Source organism: Myotis yumanensis, unplaced genomic scaffold (assembly GCF_028538775.1).
Source record: "Myotis yumanensis isolate MYYU_CA2020_CCGP unplaced genomic scaffold, mMyoYum1.0.hap1 SCAF_2, whole genome shotgun sequence".
Classification (NCBI taxonomy): domain Eukaryota; kingdom Metazoa; phylum Chordata; class Mammalia; order Chiroptera; family Vespertilionidae; genus Myotis; species Myotis yumanensis.
The window spans coordinates 180,146,920-180,168,230 of record NW_027223753.1 but is presented as its reverse complement, the minus strand read 5'-3'; the positions used below and the strand labels follow the sequence as shown (position 1 = coordinate 180,168,230).

The following is a 21,311-nucleotide window of genomic DNA, read 5'->3' as shown; positions in this document are numbered from 1 at the left end:
CCAAGGACTTCCCAAGGGTAGGAGAGAGGGTTTTGCAAGAGATTAGCCAGAGAATGTTTCACAAGCATCAGGAAATGCCGTCTGTGTGAGCCCCTGGTATTTTGAACATTCATCCTATGCAGGGGCATTTGACAGTATAGAAGGGTCCACAAACAGACCTGTGCTGGGAAGGAAATAAGATTTGAATTGGAGATTGAAGTTTTGATATTTGATTGGATTGGACATTTTAAATTTCTGAAAAGTTTTTCTAGTACCTGGAAGTAAGCAGAGAGTTGTGGAATTTGCCCAGGGATTTCACTGGTGGGAAGAAAACCTGATGGCAGGTTTGGGAAAGGTGTGGAGAGAAACTGGAATTTTGTTTGTCTCCTGGCATGACAATATACTGGTCATAGTCTGTGTGAGCTCATGTTGCATGAACGATGGTCATTTGAATGATTTGTTCTTCACACCTTCTCTCATCAGCCTGCCACTGGCCGGAAACATGGCCAGGAATTTCAGAATTAATGTCTCCATGTTGTTAAATCATCTTGTGTTACTTCCTGTAAATTTATCTTCTTTCCTATGGTTGTGACAGAAAGTTTCAAATTAAATAAGAGGGTAAGCAATAGTTTGGGAATTTCTCTTCTGAAAGGTTTAAGCTCAGAAGGTAGGAGCAATGGAATGAAACCAAGAGAAATTGGTTAACATGTTACTGGCTGCAAATAATAGAAACCCAGATGCCAAAGGTCTTAAATAACAATCACACTAATGTCTCTCATAGACAAGTAACTCCTAAGTAAGGTGGACCTCCGGGCTGGGTGACACTGTGCCTCAACGATATCAAGTTTCTTCCTTAAGTATTTTCTCCACCCTGCTCTCCTTTTGTTTGTTTCATCTTCAGATTGGTAGGAAGCAGGCTGGATCAGTTTTAAACAGCACGTTTGTGGGCAGTAACACCCAGGTAAAGAAGAAAGAGTCTTTTCTTTCCTTTTCTAGAATCCCCCCTAACAGCCTTTCCCCACATTTCCTTGTCCAGCGTTGCATTACATTTTTATTCCCAAATCAATTTCTGACTAAAAATATAGAATTAGCCACAGTCCATTGAGGTTGACCTGGAGTTGAGGTTCATGTTTATAGAAGGAAAGGTGAATATTTAGACAAACTTAGATTCTACTGAAAAGTGAAGAACAGGGCACCAATATTGTTCATCAGAGAAGATATGGAGATTTTTAATCTTAGTGGAAATGTGCTTTCAGTGGATAGAGACCTGAGACACACTGTATGATGCAAATATGTGTCTGAGCCAAACTGGGCATCCAGAGCAGTTACTGAAACTGCTTTCTGGATGACATCACATCACATCACATTACAATTAAGACATATTATGAAAAGGCTTATGTATGGACCTCACTTAAAATTAAAAGGCCTCTCAAAAGAGACATGGTATTTCGCTGCAGGGCCTTTATAAAGAAGTAGATCTCCCAGAAGTCCAATTGAGTTAACTCTGCATTGAATAACTATGTCCACACTGGAGGCATCACACTGAAGTTTTAAAACGCCTTCCTCTGGTTGTGGGGACCCTTTGCTTCAGACGAGGATAAGAAAAGAAGGAATATGTTCTTATGATTATAGTTGTTCTTCTGTCTTTGTTATAAATGGAACATTTCAAGAAATACTATCTTTCTAAGTGGCTAACTATTAAATTACTCTAGTTATGCCCTGGGACAGAGATGATGTTTTTAAAAACTTGCAAAAATTCTAGAAGATTATTCAAACTTAACGCTTTTTAAAAGTATATCTTTCCAGCACTAATCTATTAAATTTTTTCTTGGAGCCATAATGTGTAGTTTTTGTTTTTCCAGTATAGTACTTGAGCAGAATAGTATGGGTTGGAAATTTTCATTCTATCATATCTATTATTCTGCAAAGCGATCGGAATATTTAATGCCAGACTAGCTCCTTCACGAATAATACTTGGGGGGAAATTTCACTCGTTTCACTGGCAGCTTATATTAATGCTCCTCACCTTGAATGCCAAATATAGAAGAAAAAGAAATCCCAGAAGAGAGAGACATTGTTCTTTCTTTCTTTCTTTCTTTCTTTCTTTCTTTCTTTCTTTCTTTCTTTCTTTCTTTCTTTCTTTCTTTTATTAGAAGACATATTTTTGCTCCATAATTTTTCTTGGTTAGATGATTTTAAGTTCTCCTCTTCTCCATCTCTCTTGCTTGTTTACTCCAGGAATGCAAACTTGACCTTGACTTTAAGGTCAAAGCATTTTTAGACTGTGCAGTCAGCAGAGAATAGAAAAAAAAATCAATGTGAAGCATATTGGAGAAGAATGAGGGTAGGAGTAAAGTAGAAGTGCTGGGAACTCATGCAGGGATTGGAAACAACGAGGTAATAAAGTAAGAATGCACTACCCTGAGATTTTTATGATTCCTTTCTCTTTTGCTTCCCTTTTCTTACACGGGCGTGGGTGAAAATTATGGTAATTTAAAGCCTAATGCATTTTCAAAGCATTTTCAGGGACTAAAAATTACTTTGTCATGTAAAAATGAGATGTGTTTCATCCCTCCCCCCGCCCCCCCCCCCCCGCCCCAAAATCCATTTTTTCTTTCTCTTTGTCTGTTGAAGATGGGGAAATGACTAGTTCATACCTGATATGGCATACAAATTTAGGGGTGTTTCCTGAAGCTCAATGGCCAAAAATTGCACTGAAAAATTTGAGGCCTTTTATCAGAATAGTAAATAAATCTAATTTTTAGTGAAAACACAATATGATTTTATAAAGATACATACCCCGTGTAAATGCTGAATAGAATCACAGTGAAAATTTTGATAATAAAACTATCCATGTAGTCTAGTTTTTTCTAGAATTTAGCCACAGGCCTTGGAAAGAAAGGAAAAAAGTTCAATCAGTTGTCATTTATGACAAGGATTATTTTCTTTTTTCCTCTTCATTTATCATTGTAGTCAAGGACAAATTAGGCGCAAGAAGAAACAATTCCCACTCTTTGTTGAGCTTAATGTTTACTATAACTTAGTAGAGTATGATCAGAGAAAATTTCAGAATGATCAGTAAAAATGTTAACCTTTACATGTTAGATGTATGCATATTCTCTACATATATGCAAATATAAAAGGACAAACAGGTTTTCAATCATACTGCCATATAGATACGAAGTTTGTCTGATTTTAAGTAATTATTAAGGCAAAACAGACTGTATTGTGTTATCTGGAAAATATAAAATGTTTTCTCAAAGATAGATTAGTATTAAATATATGGCAACTTCTCGAAAAAATCTAAATTAAATATGTTACACTTGAGATAAAGAGAACTGTTATATAACTCAGATTGCCAGACATATATGATAGAGGTGATTATGTCTAAAATACAGCCTTCATTATCTAACATTATTTCAAAGCTTATTACTTTTGTACTGACCTCACATACTTAAATTTTATAAATGCACAATAATTCATGGAGAATAGAGCACTGGGTACGTTCATGGATAACCATGAGTGTCAGCTACTGGCAGAAATGGGTATTGATGGTTTTGCCTGTATCACAGCAGAAAGTGAAGAAAATGGAAACCTTTCCCCTCCACTTTTGGAAACATTTGAAATGACTCCCTGGAGAAGAAGAAATCTAAGTAGGGGGAGATACAGGTTGCCCCTTACTTTGATCAGTAGAGTAAGTTCAAAGATTATTTCTACTACATCTTATCTTACACCTACATCTCACATCAGATTTGACAGACACCCTTAAAGGATAAAAAAATAAAAGACAGGGACTTCTAAGCGGAATCAATTATGTACACCTTAATTCATGGAAAATCAGCAGGGCAACAAGAAAGATTCTCTCCTTTAATATTGATTTCCCTCATATTTATTTTTTTCAGTCTGAACACTCCAGGCAAAAATTCACTTGGCCTCAACTAATTTGCAAATGCCATCATTCACTGCTATTTTGCTACCCATTTCTCAAATCTCAATTAAATGTGTTGACAGTTTCCCTGCTAGAAACACACAGAAAGGTCTTTCCCCAACCAGAGGTCTTCACTCATTTCCTGCTAGTGGACTTGGCAAGTGGAGTCAAAACATCCATTACCGAAGCTGAGCTTTAATTTAGGAGGTTATCACCAGAGTCAGCTAAATAATTATAAAATCCTTTACAAATGTAAACTGCCACCGAAATGTATAGTAGCAGCTGAGAACAATATATAGATCATGAGACCTATTTACAATGGATTTTTAAAAGAATGCATTTTAGACTCTTACTCGTGGAAAGCTTGAAAACCTTTTGAAGGACCCCTAGGAAGAACTGAAAAGGTCTTCTCACTGCAAGTATTTTTTTCTATTAAAACCAAAAATAACAACAATAAAAATGACTCTGCAAGTCTTGGTGCTCTGGCTCAAATTCCACCTTCCCTGCAAAACTAATAGCAAGGAATAGGGGAGAGAGTTTTGACTAAAGAAATGCCAATTGAGGGGGGAAATGAAAATTTGCTTTCCTTATTTCTTATATACCAATAATTTAATATAAAAATATAGAATTCAGTGTAAGTATAATAAAATATGAAATTAGTGTGCATTACTTTGAGAGTATGGACTTTAACAAATCATAGAATGTTAGAAATATGCTTATATATAAAATGGGTACCCACTTTATGTTAACAGTTTTCAACAAATGTTAGCTACAAAGGATAAGGAACTAACTATCAGAAGTCTTTAACAGAGACTAACTGGTCAACCCTCCTCTTTATAGCTGTTGAACTGAAGCCCAAGAGGTTGAAAGACTTGCCTTCTTCATAAGTGAGCAACTGGCAGCCAGGCTCAGGGACTTCCCTGCATCATCGCTGCCACAGAACCTTTTTGGGCCTGAGCATATCGCTTAATAGCAAGAGTAACTCTACCTGCCTAGGGGTTATTGATGAAAGGTAATAGAGGTTGTACGAATTCCTTTAAAATTTTAATTCGTGGCACAGTGCCTTGCATGGGGCAGGCACTCTGTAAATGTCGGAGGAACAGAATTTGTCTAATAGCTGTAGTGAGGGCTGGCTCTGATTCACTCCTCAAAGCTCATTGTGCTCACCCCACCTCTTTAATCAGACTTCTGCAACCAGCACCTCTGACCTTTATTTCACGGTGGGAGAATTACCTGCACTACAGGAGCAGAGACAGGCAGCCTCCACCTGGTACCAGGATGGGGACAACCTTTTTCTTTTGTTCAGTAAGTAAGAAGCACTCAACGTGACCCTGGTGTAAACCTCCCTCTGCAGTATTTAGGAGCCAAGCTGTCTCTGCCAATCTAGCTGCCCCTGGCAACCTTCATCTTATCTGTTTTTCTCTCTAGGACAGAGCAATCAGTTGGAAGGTATTTCCCCTCCCTGGTTTCTTCCAGTCCTGAGCAGAGCACTGGGGGCAGACCCAACGGTGAGTGATGCCGAGGCCTGCTGGCCCTATAAGCCTGCATGGCTTCCTGCTTGGCCTATGTGCGTTGTTTTGGTGGACTGACTTCCATGGACATAGAGAAAAAGTGGGAAAGGGCAACTAGCTCTAAAAATGAGGAAGAAGGAAAAGAAAATGCTAAAAACCCAGTTACTCCTGCAGAGTTCATGGGGTCTTTGTTTTGGCTGACCTTACAGATGGGTTGTGTTGTTTGTTGACTTGAAAAAAAATGTTGCCATGGCTTTCTGTATCCAGTAAGTACATTACTGTGTTCAGTTAATTGAATTTACACATTTTTGCTAAATGAGATTTTAAAATAGGAATATTTTTAAAGAGCATGGAGTGGGGAGAGGTGGTATGACTTCTTCCAGTTCTACCTGCTCTCTGCCAGTCATATACTTCTCCCGCTGTCTCTTTCTTCTCCCTATCCTCCTTCTTCAAATAGCCACTATGCTCCCAGCACCAGCCACCACAGGATGTCCTTGGTATCTGTTTGGAGAGAGAAGGGGAAGAGGAAGCAAAGGAAAGGGAAAGACAGCATCACAGGTTGCTTTGGGAGAGGGATCTGTGTTGGACGAGTTAATCCTCCATATATCTGCAGGAATGGCAGCCTTGCCTTTCCTCCAACTAGCCCCCAACTTTGGCATCATGGTTTATCAGTCAGTACTCATGAGCTCCTAAAACAAGAGGTCAATGCATTGTGGGTCAGTGCGTGAATAACACACAGAGATGCTTCATTCGTGGAACTGTATGGCCACTGAAGTTACATGAGTTGTATGATCAAGGTTAAATCTCTGTGTCTCAGAACCTCAGTTCCTCATCTATTAGGGATAATGCAGGCTCTGTTTCCTTCACAATGTTCTAAGAAAGAAATGAAATATGGTTTGTGAAACCGTAAAGCATGATGACAGTCAAGGATATATAATAACTTGTAATTTTATTTATTTTATCATACAGAAAAATTTATAAACTGAATGTTCTTAGGTTTCTCTTTCAACAGGTACAGGTGATTTCACGTTTAGAGTTGAACTTGAATTTTGTAGTGGATAGAGACATAGTTTGCTGGCCATAAGCCCCACTCACTCAAATAGGTATGTCATTCTCTGCAAAGTCTACACCAGATAGACTGGTTCCTCATGTGCCCTCACAGATCCAGTCCAGGGCTCCCCTTACTCCAGATCCCTGCTGCTCTCCCCATCAGCCACTGCCCATCTGAAGATGAGATCCTTGCCCAGCAGTCTAGACCTAGAACCCCCTGTGCCCATTTTCCATAGGTGGTGGTCTTCTGGAAAGTGAGAAGGGAAGAGCTTCCTGGCTTTGGCATTCTACTATGTTAAAGGGGCACCTCTGTAGTGAACAGGGGGATGGTGTAGCTCACACATGGCACTAGGGGTGTCACAGGCTGCACTAGAACTGGCCACTGTGCCTGGATCCCCTCCCACTCACTCTCAGTCCCATGGCTGAGGTAGGCTGGTCATGCCTGTCTTGTTCCTCTCAGAACACTTTCCCCCAGAGATTCTTCAAAGTCCTGCTGGCACTATGACTCCCTATGGCTCCCCACCAACTCAGTCCTCTAAGCATTTCTGCATGAGTTTGGTCCACATTTAGAAATATGCTTTGAAAGTTTTCAGGAAATTCTTTATTCCCTATGTAAATTGCCAGATGTCTATAGCTTAATGGACAGGAGTTTCTTCTAAAGCTAAAAGCCAGATATATCTGGATCTTGGTTCCAGGTGAATTGGAACTGTCTTTCCTACCTCAACCACACTTATTATTATGAAACCTCCTCTGTATGGCATCAGAATGAGCCCTTTATTGCTAAACAAAATGATAGACCTCTTTCAACTAATGCTCTAGAGAAATATATACTGTCTTTTATTTATCTAAGATCCATATACCTAGGAGTCCCTTTGTATTTAAGGTAATGAAGGTTTAAAACAGGGAGTATGTGAGAGCTTAATACTCCTTTATGTTACTGAGGAAGTAAAAAACGGCCAGATTTCTTGTTAATTAATGATGAAGAAGTTGGTTCCTTATGAAATAGAATATATGGGGTTTAAAGCAAATTTTTGTTTTTGGCAGAGCTCTTATTTTCACGTGTCTTCTAGCATATGAGTTCAGCAACACATAAACACTTCTCACCATTTATCTTAAAACTGTAAGTAGTTCATTCACTTGATCATATCCATGCTATTCAGTGTTAGCACTCTATAAGGTGGTAAACAGAGACTATCCATTAGAAACTTAAAATCTATACCCAGAGAATAATTTATGAATCCAGTCACTCAGCCAGCATATATTCATTGAGTGTTTATTATGTGCTAGGTGCTGGAGTGACACAAAAATGAGCAAGATGTAGATTCTGCCTTGAGGGATAGCAGGTGATTTCCTCAATACGCTATATTAGTGGTATCATAACATCCAGGACTCAGCCAGGAGTTATACTGATCATAAATCGATAACCTCATTTCAAGGCTCAAACACAGAGATGGCAAATAAAGCCCAAGCCTGCCCCAGGCAGTATTGACTGAAGCAACACATGACTTATAATAGCAGCAGGCAATGAATAATTTTGCTACCAAGAATAAAGGAAAACTCTTTTCTCAATCCCTTTCATTTAAATAATGTTTGGATTTATTTTAAGAAAATCCACAAAGTTTATATTAATGCACCATCATAAATGCTTTGTCTGGTCGAGAGGGGCAAAGACTGGGAGATGTCATCTTAAGGAACAGAGTGGATTATTTGGGGGCAAATTGTCTTTACTTGCAGTATAACTGATCAACTGGTTTGCCTTTTCCCCTTATTATTTGTGATGGTTTCTGGACAATACTGGAAGCTAATATTTCAGTGCTACCTTACTGATATTTTAAGAACTTGGAAGACCCAGAATAGTTGAGGCAACCAGCAAAATCCTTAAGCACACCACCTGGGCTCATCAGCCTGACTTTCAATCCCATTTCTGTCATGTACTCAAAGTGTGATGTTGGGCAAGTTACTGAAGCTCAGAGTGCCTCAGTTTCCTCATCAATAACAATAGTATGGGATGATAATAATAGTGTCATCTCTTAGGGTTGTTGTGGGGATTAAATGAGGATGACACATTCTTAATACAATGCTAGCTCATGGTAAGTGCTGTGCTAGCCATTATTGCATCCAAGTTTTAAAAGTACAAAGATAATCTCAAAGACAATTATTATCTACTTTATCATCCTACCTTTTCTCTTGTAAAGCCACTAGCTAAGTTATAAGTGTGCAGTAGTAAGATCAGATGATTTCATGAGAAGTGAAATATATTTCTTAAGCATAATCCAAATTATGAGTAATCTATAATGTAAACTAAAATTGTTATTTAGTAATAACAATTTAAGGATATTTATTAACAGTAAATCAGGGATTTATATTTAATCAAGAATTAATTTTAATCCAGGAAATATTAGATTTGATATTTATATTTATTTCATGTATGCATCTGTTTATTTATGTTCATGAATATCTGTTTGGCCTGAAAGTAATTGAAGACAGCTTACAAAGATGCCCATTATTTAGCAAGGTAATACCAAACTGAAATTATTAGGAGAAATTATATAAAGTGAAAATAAAGATAGGAAAAGAAGACAGAATTTTGTATATGAAATTGTACCTTGAAGTCCCATGAACTTCCTGTGAGTGCTTCGCCATGTTGGTTCTCAGGTGTCTAGGGGACAATTTTAAGAGAAGAAATGGAAGCAATAACACAACTTGTTAAAATCATTATGTAAAACAAACTAGTTGCTCAGGAAAGGGATAAACATTGCTGACACTTTGATAAGAGAAATTTCTTTCATGTTGCTCAGCTTTAATAGTCATCAGAAACTTGGAATATGGTCCTTAATAGATTCATACAGTAGCTGTTTACTTAGCCCCGATCCCATAGAAATTATTGTGCCACATGCTACAGAGAACAGAGACATGTAAAACTCTCCCTTCTCTCAAAGAATATGTATCCAATAGAGAGTAGAAGCAATACATTAATAAACTAACTTCAAGGTAGGTAATAACGAAAGGTACACGTGCGGTGTTAAAAGAAGCAATTTAAGTCTCATAGCAATCTATGGACCACCCCAGGAGAAAATATTGTTAACAAGTATGTTCTTTGTACTTTCTAATATTTTAACTCTGCTAATTTTAAATAATGGGTTTTAAATACTTAAGATTGTCAATTGTGGATTTCAAAACCACAAGAATGCATTGCCAACTCAGATCTATTAAAGGTAATTAGGGGGCAGAATTGGCATAGATACTAGGAACCTATCCCCTGACTCTGTATATATAGCTTAGAACATGAACTTATAAATTTAGTGTCAAGCCTCACATTAGTCCTTCATCTCATATTGTCAAAAATTGCTTCTGGAGTTTTCAGAGAGAGAGAGTGAACACATAGCAAAAATTCAGTCTTTTCCTAAAAGTATGGGCATTCATTCTATACATCTATTCAACAGTATTTGACATTTCTTATAATATAAGAGCAGTAGTGGGCATAGAAATACAACAAAAGTGAAATGTGTCTCTTTTCCTGAAGAAAAACAACTCATTGTTTTGGTGGGGAGACAGATGTATAAACAAATAAGAATAGCAAAAGGATAAGTGACAATAGACATATATAAGAAAAGACAAGCTTAGCCTAGTGATGGAGAGGAAAAAGCCACACTAAGCTGCCATTTAAGTTTCTCCTTGAAAGATGAGCCTTTTGCCAAGTGGAGATTGTATGATATGGATGAAATTTATCCCTGGTAGAGAAAATGCTCTCAGAGCACCTCTAAACCAATCAATTTAATATTTCCTAAGTGCCTATCAAGGATTCAGCATGGGGTTAGGTGGGGTGGTAATTATGAAGAAATAGAAAACTTGCTATTAGTCTTCAGAATGTCTACTTGTAATAAGTAGATTAAAGTTTCCACACACGTTTAACATAATTAAGAGGTCATGACTGTAGGCCCTAAATGGTGTGTTTCAACATAAAACCTGAGGATTAAAGAAGAACATGATTATGCAATTTAGAGGGACCAGGGCCAGCCTCCCAGCTGGGGAGAGGCCCAATCTGTTTTTCAGAAACCAGGATGGGGTGTGGATAGTGGGGGAGAGACTGGTTCACTACAGCCCAGCCACTAAGCATTCACTGGGTGCCCACCATGTGTCAGGTTCATGAGTAAGGAAGCAGCATCAGGCTCAGGAGAAAACTGGGCTAGACCAGTGGTTTGGGGAATGAGAGATCATGTGGAAAGACTATAGAGGGAATCAGATAGGGCAAGAACGCTGCAGTGGATCAAAGAGTGTTCTGAAAGGCAGTGGCTTTTATACTTGGAATTTATGAAAATGGGGAGTCACTAAAGGTTGCTGAGTAGGGGAGGAAGCTGATGAAAGTAGTACATAAAGAAAATTAATTTTGCACATGAAATGTAATACTGAAGGGGATTGTAGAGATCCCTTCACTCACCGGCCCTCCAGATTCCCTTCCCCTGCCATCTTTCAACAGAAGAATAAATTAAGGCCTAAAGAGGTAAGTGACTTGCTTAAGCTGGAATATAGTAATCTTGTCTCCATTTCAGTCTCCTTTTCTCTGTGCAGCAGTGTGTGAGCTCTACAGGCTGGATGGCTGGGCAATAAAGAACAGAGGAGCCTGAATGAGCCCAGCATCTCTGCCTGGGACCACCCAGGCTGAATGTGGGAGGGAAGACGGTGGGAAGTAGGGTTTAGCTCAGCCCACATTGCAGCCATAGAATCAGAATGTTGGAGCTTACAGAAGACCTAAACCTCATCTAGTCCGATCCTAATGCTTCACAGAGAAAGTTGAGGGCCTAGTGAGAAAGGTGACAATCCAAAGGCAGAACCAAGGCCTGACTAAGCCCAGCTGTCTGCCCTCCATGAGGTTCCCTGGCTCTTTCAGATCCTGTACTCATGTTGATGCACTCTGTTCTCTGTCCCCAGCTAGTGACCTGTGTCTATGCCATGACCCTTGGTCCCTCTGTCAAAGAAAGAAAGATATTGTTATCTGGAACCAGGATCCTTAAGCTTTGGATTAACTTGGTACTTCTCTCACTCCCAGGTGTGTGTGTGTGTGTGTGGGTGGGGGGAGGGGGGGGGGGCGAGGGGGTAAACTGGGAGAAGAAAGTTAAACAAGGCATGTAGAAAATAGCTCCAGAATGGGTTTGTATCTCCATCTTCCAAAGAGTCACAGTTCTTTCCATTCTTATCTCCTTTCCCCTTCAGCTGGAGACCAGTGTGTCTACAGGAAAGGGTAGGGAATAATAGAAAGAGAGGAGCAGTACTAGACTTTGGGACATAGATTGCATGAAAAATGCAGACCAGTGAGAAAATGAAAAGGCCCTTCTTCATGCCCTTACATTCAGCTCGGTGTTCCCTCGGAACCTGATTGTGTGTGTGTGTGTGGGGGCGGGGGGGGGGGCAGGAGTGAGGATAATTCGCATCTCCTCTCTTGCCCTCTGGGAGCCATGCTGTTTCCAGGAGAGGTAGGGGAGGGACTAGCTAATATTGGGGCTGCTGGGGAAGACACTTTCCAAATGGCACTGCCTGCGAGGACTAGAGCAGCATCACCAAAGCCCTGCTTAGACCTTCAGAAGGAAGGGGAAGTTTCTGCCCAGAGTGCAAGTGACAGCCAGTGTCAGAGATGACTGAATGAGGAGGGTCAGAAAATAGAAGATGTTTAAGAAATTCAAACACAACAGCGTTTGCAAAAAAGCATTAAAAGGCAACTGGGAACAGGTATTTTTATTTGATAATTTATAAAGTAAACAGGCCCCTATATTAATAAAATTTTTTGGGTAGCCTCTCCACTGCCCTCTGGGGATGTGGCTTATACCTTTGACTGTGGCTTGAATAATAAATGGACTTTCACCTTTCAGCCTTAAGGGATCAAATGAGACTTTGAAAGTAATTTGCCTCTAAATAACTAAGAGTAAGCCATATAAAATATTTTTTTTAGTATAAATAATGTGTGGTTTAAAAAATTAAATTACCTTGCTTTAACTTTGGTTGTCCTTATAAATAAATTTTGCACAGTGTAAAATTCCAGAATGCACTCTTAAGGTCATTCAACTATTTACATGCTACTATACATTTATTATTAATACACACAACATTATTTTTTCTCATTTAAGGGTATAGGTGTGTGTTTATAATAAAGAGAATGAATATCTCTGAACTTCATTCACATAGCTGCAAGTATTTTTTTCATTCATTTAAACTGAGTTGGGATTTATCTATACGGCTTATGTGATTATATTTGTGGAAGGCTAAGTAGCAGAAACATTATAACATAGACAATGGTATTAACATATTCAGATCTGCAACTCAGCCCTTACTGCTTTACACATGTAATTAGGTTGTTTCCATGGTAATGATCTAATTATGGGCTTCTCCTTGGCCTCCTGTAATCACATTTGCTGCATTTTGGCAGAGATGTTTTCCTTATTTAGTTGAACTGCAACACTTGACAAGATGTTCTCTCTTAAGATGAATAATGATTTTCCTTGGGAGAGAAAAAGAAAAAATGAAACAACACCATCCAAGGTGATTTGAGAAGGATTATAGACATTTGACTAATCATGCTAGTATTAAAATATCTATTACCCTTGAAAGCATGATCTATTTTTATCTTTTGTGTGTCATTACTGAAAGGACTCATAGGAGGTTCTCATTTAAAAAATCATGCATGCTATTTAAATATATTATTTTCATGGGACCCAAGATCCTGAAGGAAATGTTAGGTCAAGAAAGAGAAAGCTCTGGAGACGTTGGCAGAGAACTGGAGACTGTATTCAGTGAGAATATTATATTGTGACTGACAAGGCTTTTCATGAAAAGGTATTTGATTACTGTTGCCATGGCAATAGGAAACACCTGAAAAAATCAATTACGGCTTATTTAGGCAGGGATCCAAATACAATTCTTTATGTACATGTGGAGGAAGACAGGAGATGTAAATACTTATGGGAAAGACAGATTTATTGTCACGTGGCCTTATCAGAAAAAATGTGCAATAAGAATAAAAGATTAATTCTTTTATATGTATAAAATGCCACTGTGCTATAAAGCATTTTATAAGAAAACTAGAGACCCAATGCACAAAATTCATGCACTGGGTGGGGCCCCTAGGCCTGGGGTCCCCAGCAATCAGGGCCGATCAGGGCCAGTCTGATCAAGGCCAGGCCAGAGAGGAGGTGACGGTTGCCGGGCTTATCAGGGCCTGCCGGCGGGGGAGACGGGGGAGGACTGCAGGAGGTTGGCTGGCCAGGGGAGGTTGGCTGTGGGAGCACACTGACCACCAGGGGGAAGCTCCTGCGTTGAGCATCTGACCCCTGGTGGTCAGTGCGCATCATAGTGACTGGTCATTCTGGTTGTTCTGGTTGTTAGGCTCATCCTATCTAATAAAAGAGAAACATGGTAATTAGCCATACATCCACTACCTTTCCCATTGGCTAATCAGGGCGATATGCAAATTAACTGCCAGCCAAGATGGTGGCCGGCAGCCATGCACTGAAGCGAACAGAGAGGCTTGCTTGCTCCAGTGACAGCGGACTCCATTGTTCCCCGCCTGACTTGCCGGCCTCTCAGCTGAAACTCTAAGCAACTATGTTGCAAATATAGAAGCTAAACAAAACCCCAGAAACCTGCTTTAGTCAGCCGGACTTCAGCCAGCCAGACCGCAACATTGTATCAAATACAGAAGGTGAACAAAGGCCAGAAACCTGCTTTCAGCAGGTGAGGCCTCAGAGCTAAAGCTGGCCCAGAATAAAAAAAAAAAAAAAAAAAAAAAAAAGGAGTGGTTGGGAGCTTCAGTCACCCGCCAGCCTGAAAACGGCCCTCGGCCCCTCAACCAGACTGTCCAGGCACCCAAGCGGGACCCCCACCCTGATCCAGGACACCCTTCAGGGCAAACCATCCGGCCCCCACCGGTGCACCAGGCCTCTATTCTATATAATAAAAGGGTAATATGCCTCCCAGCACTGGGATCAGCGGAGCCGCCAGGCCTCCTGGCACCGGGATCAGCGTGACAGGGGGCAGCGCCCAAACCCCCTGATCGCCCTGAGGCTCTGTGTGTGACAGGGGGCGGGGCCACAACCTCCCTACCCGCCCTGCTCTGTTCGTGACAGGGGAAGGCGCCCCAACCCCTGATCAGCCCTGCCCTGTGCCTGATAGGGGGGAGCTCCCCAACCCCCTGATCGCCCTGCAGCTCTGTGTGTGACAGGGTGCGGCACCCCAACCCCCTGATCGGCCCTGCTCTGTGTGTGACAGGGTGTGGCACCCCAACCCCCTGATCAGCCCTGCTCTGTGGGTGATAGAGGGTGGTGCCCCAACCCCCCCCCCCCCCCATGGGCCCTGCTCTGTGTGTGACGGGGTAGAGCCATAACCTCCCCATCGGCCCTGCCCTGAGTGTGACAGTGGCGGCGCCCCAACCCCCTGATCGGCCCTGCTCTGTGTGTGACAGGGTACAGAGCCCCAACCTCCCTGATGGGCCCTGCTCTGTGCATGACAGGGGGCAGCGCCCCAACCCCCTCATCCGCCCTGCCCTGTGTGTGACAGGGGGCGGTGCCCCAACTCCCCTATCGGCCCTACTCTGTGAGTGATGGGGGAGCTCCTCAACCCCCTGATCGACCCTGCCTTGAGTGTGACAGGGGGCGGTGCCCCAACCCCCCAATCGGCTGTACCCTGAGCGTGACTAGGGGTGGCATCGCAACCTCCTGATCCGCCCTGCTCTGTGCATGACAGGGGCGGCGCCCCAACTCCCCACTCAGCCCTGCTCTGAGCCCGACCAGGGGCTGCACCAAGGGATTGGGCCTGCCCTCTGCCACCCGGGAGCAGGCCTAAGGCAACAGGTCATTATCTCCTGAGGGGTCCCAGACTGCGAGAGGGCACAGGATGGGCTGAGGGACCCCCTCTCCCCACCGAGTGCACAAATTTTTGTGCACCGGGCCTCTAGTATATATATATCTTTATAGCAGAATGAATGCATATACAGGGCAGTGTAGGCTGCTTACTTTGAGGTTTAAGAAGAAGGTTTATGGGTTCCATTGGCACCATGTCTGGGTACTGGTACCAGGGGTGAGGAACTGACAGTGATCTTCTGTAACCATTATGGATGTGACTGCAAATCCAAAATTAGGGGAGTAGAGCTCTGAGGACCCAGCATATTGAAATTGCATTTTGCATGGAATAGAGGGGGCAGATACAGTATTTTTGTAACCTAATTGATTAAAAGGCATAGATATAGCATGGTGCTTGGGATTAATTAAAATGATAACTGATTTTGTGTTTATAGCAAACAACCCCTATAAAATATCATATAGTTTGGTTTTAGAATTATATAGTTTTATTTTCCTAGGGGGGAAATGGTATTAATGAGAGAATTAGTTATCATTTGCAGATAACTAACAGGAATGTTTATCTCCTTCTTTAAGTGTATTCATTCAGTGGGGAAAAAATATTTACTACTTGTAATGCACAGGCACAGTTCAAGGTACTGGGAGTCAGATAGACAAGATTGCTACTCTCAAATTATTTTGTGGAGAAAAGAGGGGAAAAAAGAGGCTAATTTCAACCCTGGGCTAAGCAGTATAATGTAGGGAATCATAGCATGAGATGGGAGCACAGAGGGTGGGGTCTGTCAGGGGTCTAGCAGTGGGAGCAGAGGCCAGAGATAGCATGGTACATGGACCAGGCATCACAGAACCACTTCAAGTAAAACAGTAGTCTGGGAGCCTATGAGAGGGGACGATGAGAGATGAGGCTGGAGTGCAAGCAGGGCCCAGAGCACCAGGAACGTGTAAATCATGCTGGTGAATGTGGCCCCTGAGCACAATCAGAATCCATTAAAAGGTTTCAAGCAAGGGGACAACAAGGTCCAATTTGCAATACCTGCTGCTGTTACCTTTGACATCCAGTTTTAAAGCAGTGATTTTTGAAGAATCAATCCAACGATTTACATTCTGAAGTAGAGTGCTAACTAGTGTGGTCTTAGGTGAGCCACTTTACCTCCCTAGCACCGTGTTATCCTCTCTAAGGGCCTCTGGCTCCATCCCTCTAAGGATGCGGTTTGTTTTTGGTTTGTAGACAGATTTTCCTACAGTGTGAGAATGCATGTGTACGCATGAGTGAATTATCCTTGATTACTTGGAACTCTGTCCTATCTCTGAGCCAGCTGATCTAAAACTCTTTAAACCCCTTTTCTCCCACTACGAGGCCCTGCCAGGAGGGTGGCGGTACCTGTCATAGAGAAGGATGTGCGCTTCATAGTCACTGTGTAAGAGAGAGAGCGACAGTTTGAAGAAGTGGCCATAAAGCATTGGGAGCATGGCAGTGGATGGCTTTCATAGTCTCTGCTCTGATTTGATTGCACCAAGGACAGTTTTTTATTGAGTCCCATATAGCATGTGACTGTGCTTTAAGCACTTTAAGGCCATAGTCAAAATAAACCAGCTCTACTCTGTTTGGAGGACAAATCTACTAAACATGTAAAGAGGAGAAATATACTTGTTGTAAGTCAGAAATATGCCTTGAAGGGAAAAGGAAGGTCAGAGATCTGTTGGTTGGATAGAGAATAAACTTCCTCTGAAAGGTTTGCTAGAGAATATGGACCTGGAATTCAGTTTTCTCATAAGATAGATAATGGAAATATGATTATACATTCCACTGTACAATTTGCTTAGTCTACTAATTATTAGCATCAACAATGCTAATTTAAAGGGCTTTAGTGTTTCATATTGATGTATAGGTAATGTTTTGTACTGAAGGAAGGTTGCCATATGTTTATTCAGTAAGCATTTACTAAGTACCTAATGTTTGTCAGGTACTTGGTATAAACAGATGAAAAAACTCTCACCCAGAATTCACTTATGGAGTTGGAAGGAGACTAGACTTTGGATGGTGAATGCACACTGCAATGTGCAGGTGATTTGTAGAATTTTACACTTGAAACATAATTTTATTGACCAGTGTAACCCAATAAATTTAATAAAAATAAAATGTAGAGGTAAAATTCTAAAAGAAAGGTTCATTTTTAAATGCATGGTTAATGCATTATAAGATGGATAATATAAGAAGTATAAAGATGAAACATTATAAGGGACCTCAGCTGAGGGTATTTAGCCTGGGGCAGGAGGTATTTAGTAATCAGATTATTATCTGTGTTTCCAGAATTCTTAATAGTTCAAGTCTAATTCTAATAAAATTATGCCATATGAAAACCTTATAGTAACAAAGATAATTAAGAAAATAAGGGAAAATGAAATATTTAGAAGAATCCCTTGTAACTGATCACATTGTTTTGTTCTATAAAAATGAAGGTCAGATGATCTAACTGGTTTTATTAATCTATTTATTTATTTGTTTGAGCTTCTATGTTTCAGGAACTATTCCCATTTGGGATTACAGAGATAGACAGAGTGGACAAAGTGTTTCTTGGGTGTCATGGAGCTTAATTTACAGGGGATCCAATAACATAAGAACTTGACCTGCTCTGTTACATGCAAAGACCATCTTAAATTGCCCGATTAAAATCAGGCCTTTGGGTATGGATCTTGGAACAGAAAAAGACATTATTGGAAAACTAGAATCTGAATAAAATCTGTAGTTTAATAAATATTATTGTACCAATGTTGATTTGTTAGTTTTGATATTACTACTGTCTTGATGCAAGATGTTGCTATAAGCGGAAGCTGGGTGAAGGGCTAAGGGAACTCTCTCTGCTCTTTTTGCAGCTCTTCTCTAAGTCTAAAATTATTTCAAAACAAAACTAAACTAAAGCTAAACAAACAAACAAAAAATTGGGCCTCAGTTGTCTCTGCCTTGTGTTTTCTGTGTTTCTCACATCATCTCTACCCTCTGCTTCCTTATTCCCAGTGAATGTCACTGGTGAGGAAGAACAGATGGACGAAGGTCAGAGTGTTATGGACTCATGCATGCATTACCATGCTACTTCGTGTTTTCAGATGTCAAAGGCTGTTTCCTGAGCACCTATGTTGTACAATTATTGGGACCAGTGATTGCTATTATAATCTTGGCCAATGCCATGAATTCCAAGGCTTTGAAGTAGAAACTGTATAGAGATGATCATGTTGCTGTACCTCCAGGGATTTTGGTTGTGGGTTTAAATGTTGCTCCTTATTTTGTGTCAGGTCTAAAGATGCTAGAGTTGGAACAGTTCTTGAAGATCATCTGGTCGAAATCTTCATTTCATAGATGAGGAAACTGATGCCTGGTCAGAAGAAGGGATTTATTCAAGATCACATTTCCAGTTAGTGGTGAGGCCTGACGTAGAACTAGCTCTTTTGGCGTTTAGTCAGGTACTTGCTTCATATTAAGCTGCTTCCTAAAATTTTCATATAGCTTAGATTCAAATGAACAAACTTGGAGCCAAAACTTTATGGGTGACAGTTCATTCTATTATAAACAGACCATCACCATTAGCAGTATACCATATTAGAGCCTGGTGGGAAGTCTAGCACAGGAAGTAGTTCTGTAGGCAGCAATATGCATGCTTGCCAAGAAATATTGGCTGAATTAGATTATTCACTAAAAACTGATCAAAACATCCCTTCTTCTGTGATTGATTTTGTAACATCTACATGTCTGGATTGACACAAAAAATAACAGGTATCAAAATAGCACTATTCTACACAAATTTTGTTATGTAAGGGACATAAATATAGCTCAAGTGTCCAGGTTTTTTTTTTTTTTTTTTTTTAATGGTGTATTAGATGAGATCCACATATCTGCAAAGGGCACATGAATGAGGCACTTAGAATGAATTCTTACTCAATACCACAAGTACTACGTTTTAAAGAGAATACAGTGGGGCCTTGACTTACTAGTGTCCCGACTAACGAGTTTTTTGAGATACCAACTGTCTCTCGGCCGATTTTTTGCATTGAGTTGACAGAGTAATTTGAATTAACGAGCTCCTTAATAAGCTTGGTCTCAGAATGAATTAAACTCGTAAGTCAAGGCCCCACTGTAGTTGTACATTAAAATGGACACAGCAGCTATGACTGTAGCCAACATTGAATCCTAGTTTGTTTTCTTGTCTTTCAGATAAACTCAGTGATATGATCAATACATGCAGATAATTACAAGTAGAATTGTTACAGAAAAGTTGTGTGTTTCTATCTTGGTCCATGTACTTTTCTCCCAAATATCATAGTTATTTCAGTCTTACTATGACACACATTTCCCCCAGTCCTGTGATCTCCACCTTTGTCAGTGTGGTTCAGCCTAATCTCCCATCCCGACTCCCCCTCCGCTTGTCCTCCACCACCCTGCCTGTCAGATGCTTCTTGCATCACAGCTGCCTGTGTCCACTGCAGGGTGTGGGCTCAGGCCTCAGAAACTGCTCGGCAGATGGCCATACTCTTCAGTAGCTGTGGTCCTTGAGGAAGCACTTTGCCATCATTATGCACATCTTATCTTGGATCAAATCCATGAATGATGTCCTTTTTGCCTATCTTCTTTCTTCATTGAACATCTCCTGAACGTTCAGCCTCTTTCCTGTCTCCCTCTCCTACCCTTTCTCCTCCTCCTTCTTCCTTCCTCCCCCCAAATATCTCCATAGCGCCTCATTCACTTGGAACAGAGTTAGGTCCTGGGGATACAAAGATTAATAGGATGAACTCTACTTCTCAAGTGTGTACCTCCCTGGTTCCCTGGTGCCTGTCCCTGACTATTCTGTGAGTGAGGGTCCAGCCATCCCCCCGCCCCGTCAGCTCCTCAGTGCTCCCCCCCCACCCCCTCTCTGTGCACTGTAAACCTCCATTTACAGCAGGCAGTCTCTAAGGTAACATACTGATGAGGAATAACTGTCAAGCAGCATGAAGATATTTAATGATGGCTTAAAAAGAGCCTGGGAATAAAGTCATGAGGAATAACTGTCAAACAGCATGAAGATATTTAATGATGGTTTAAAAAGAGCCTGGGAATAAAGTCGTATGAGAAATTTGTTACATATTTAATTTAGGGAAGATTGTTACAGTATCAGGGGAGGAAAGGAAGAAAATATATTGCTCTCCATAAAAATGCAGTAAAAGATAAAGCACAAACAGCCCCTCTGTTATGTTGAAATATTGTCATTCTGTGATTAAACGGAGGCAGCAAGGTGGTTTCTGTTTGGCACTCGTGCCAGGGAGGCGTGGAGGAGGGAGAAAGGCGTCAAGGCTGTAGAATTGGATAGCTTCTAGAGCTCTGAGGAAATTGAAATGCAAACAAAGCACAGGGGTGCAGAGATTCTGAGGGTCTTCAGGAGAGCCCTGGTCCTTGGTGAGATAGATGGGCCATGAAATGAACTTACATTTCAGGCCGTTTTGACACCTCTCTGTGTTCCTCAGCTTGACAGCAATAATAGAAAGCAAGGTCACATCATTTTTTTTTTCAATGTACAAAAACTAATGTTATGTCTTTGCCATCTTTGGAATCTAAGAAAAGAACCATCTTGCAAATGAGTCAGCCTGGAGTGTCCAGATAGCTCAGTCAATTTTTGGCTCTCTGCTTTAGCACATTCCATTAAGAGGGTGGACTGCGTGTGCCTGTGAGCCTTCAGAAAGTGGCAGGCATTTCCTAGTCCATCACTCATTTGAGTTACTGAACCTGGGATCAATAAATATTCCATTACTGCATTATTTATGGCCAACTATAAACAATTTCCATCATTAAATCTTTGCCTCTTAGTTGTCCCTCATTAGCAAGGGATCAATTTCAGATCCCAGTTTGGGTCATGCCCAGAATTATAGAAAAGCAGTGTGTGAGAATGTTTATTCATATGTATATTTATATTTAATTTTGAAAATAGACACATGACAAAAATTATTTCTGTATATAATATTTTCATGGTGTTT

General features: G+C 40.8%; 1 long non-coding RNA gene across 1 annotated transcript in view; it reads left to right on the top strand.

Annotated features, from left to right (window-relative positions):
• Positions 1-21,311, top strand: part of LOC139004089 (uncharacterized) — a 637,181-nt gene that overhangs the window by 538,251 nt on the left and 77,619 nt on the right. Inside the window, exon 7 of the long non-coding RNA XR_011470331.1 lies at positions 5,336-5,415. This is a non-coding gene — a long non-coding RNA (uncharacterized lncRNA). The remainder of the gene's footprint in view (positions 1-5,335; positions 5,416-21,311) is intronic.